This window comes from Galeopterus variegatus, unplaced genomic scaffold, assembly GCF_000696425.1.
Source record: "Galeopterus variegatus unplaced genomic scaffold, G_variegatus-3.0.2 Scaffold4911, whole genome shotgun sequence".
NCBI lineage: Eukaryota > Metazoa > Chordata > Mammalia > Dermoptera > Cynocephalidae > Galeopterus > Galeopterus variegatus.
The window spans coordinates 102,878-105,402 of NW_007731022.1; positions in this window are offsets into that span (position 1 = coordinate 102,878).

Sequence of the window (2,525 nt, forward strand, 5' to 3'; positions counted from 1 at the left end):
GCGGCCGAGGCGAAGGGCGGCTCCGGGGCCGGCTTCCCGTGGAGCGTGGGCCGGCGGGCGAGCGAGCCCGAAAGGGACGGCTCCTCCCGTCAGCTCCTGGCGCTCCTAGGCCGCGCGGCTCCTACAGCTCCCAGGATGCAGTGCGGGCACGCAGCCATCGCGGCGAGCGTCCGGTCCCGTGATGCACCGCGGCCGGAAGTGCGCGGCCGGGGCGGGCCTCGCGGGCCTCGCGACCCTGTGGCTCAGGGCAGGGGGCCTGGCCAGCGGGCGGTGCCAGGTTCTGTTCCCGACGCCCCAGCAACCCTTAACCCCCGCTGCCTGCGAGTGGCAAAGCTCCGCGCTGGCCGTGTCGGCCCAGAACTGACCTCTGTTCACGTGGACATCAGCACGTCACTCCCTCACTTTCCCCTTTTAGTCGGAGGCCCTGCTGCGCTCTGGGTCTTGAGAGGGAACAAAGCACACTTGTGTAGTGACACACGAAGTAAAGCAGGGAATCCGAGGGAGAGGGATGGAGAAGGCCTCGGCCTGGGCAGCCTGAGAAAGCTTCCTTGAGGCGGTGACATTGAGATGAGAGAGAAGGAGCCGGCGCTGCTAAGCTCTGGGCGGGCACCAGGCCCTGGGGTCAGATGCCAGGGCTCTGTAAGGCGGAAGTGGGTCGTGCAGGCAGCCCCAGCCGCGTGGGGCTGGGACACACTGCAAACCCTCCTGCGTGTAGTGCATCGAGCGTTAACTCAGATTTCACAACTTCCCGGTGTCGCCCCTGTCACTATCCCCATTTTATAGATGAGGAAGTTGAGCACAGAAAGGTTTTCTTGCTCAGGGTCACACAGCTGGGGTAAAGGGAACACCATCCTGGCAAAGATGGAGCTTTACTGCAATCACAAGAAGAAGCCATTCAGTGTTTCAAGCAGGGATGTGGCATGTTGTGATTTTTTTTTTTTTTTTTTTTTTTTCAGTGAGCCGGCACAGAGATCCGAACCTGTGACCGTGGTGTTAACAGCACCACTCTCTCCGAAGTGAGCTAACTGGCCAGCCCCGATATTATTGTTATTTTATTTATTATTATTTTGTGTGCATGTGACTAGCCGATACAGGGATCAAACCCTGCACCTGGTGTTATCAGCACCATGCTCTAACCAACTGAGCTAACTGGCTACCCCTATCTTTCTTTCTTCTCTTTCTTTTTCCTTGGCAAAATAACACTTTTAAAATTTTGTCATTTTAACCATTTTTTTTCCCTTTTTGTCTTATTTCGATTTTAACCATTTTTAAGTGTACAATTCCATAGCATTAAGTGCATTCACGTTGTTGTACAACCATCACCACTATCTCAGAACTCTGCAATCATCCCAAACTGAAACTGTACCCATTACACTGCCGTTTCCCCCTGCACCAGCTCCTGGCAAACATCATCCTACTTTCTGTTTCTGTAATTTTGACTACTCTAGGTACCTCGTGTGAGTGGAATCTTACAGCAGTTGTCCTTTAGTGTCTGGCTTCTTTCAGCATGTTTTCGAGGTTCATCCAGTTTGTAACATGTCTAAGAAGGCTGAATATTTCTGTGGTTGTTTTTTCTTTTTTTCTGGCAGGTGGCCAGTATGGGGATCCGAACCCTTGACCTTGGTGTTACAACACTGCACTGTAAACCAGCCGAACTAACCAGCCATCCCATGGTTGGCTTTTAAAAAGATCCCCCTAGCAGCTATGGGGAAATTCAGAATGAGAGACAGGGGATGGGGGAATGGAAGCAGGCCTGGCAGGAACTTGCTCATCGTAGTGGGAGGGACAGTGGTAGCTGGGGGGCGTGGGGGACACATGATACAATGTGGAGTAGAACAGGCAGAGAAGTGGATGTGTTCGTTTGTTCCTCTCCAGAGCACCTGCTCTGCTGGATGAGGAAGCCGGGTGAAGAAAGCACAGGCCCCATCCAGTAGGTAGGTTACCCGCGGTGGAGGAGGCAGACAGACCTGGTCTGAAGTTCTTGGCTTTGACACTCATCAGCTACAGGGCCTTTGGCAAAATCTGATCTCAGAGCATCCTTTTCTAACCTTGGGAGATTCAGAGGAGGATTCAAGGAGGCAGCGCCAGGAAGCCTGGGAACCTGGCCCAGAGTGATGGCCCATAAAGCAGGGTCATCTGAGCCGAGGCAGGTCGGCTCTCTGCAGGGCCCGAGAGGAGGTCACGGAAGGCTTCGCGGAGGAGGCCGTCGGGGCTGGCTGGGGCAGGGCACTCTCAGAATTCCAGCTTCTAGCAGGGGTGGGTGTAGGGCAGCGGCCGGGCCGACCCTCAAAAGACCCCTCCGGCCCCCTCCCTGGGCTCGCACCTGGGCCTGGGAGCCGAGAACCTCTGAAAGAGTGCGTTCCATCGCGCGCAACGCCGGCCTCCCGGGGGAGGCGGAACGGCAAGCACGTGCGTGAACTAACGGGCAGCTGAGTGCAGCCGGCGCAGGGCGGGACGCGGAGGGACGCCGCGGACCCCAGCGCGGCGCAGCGGGAGCGCTCGGGGGGCGGGGCCGAGGCCAGGGG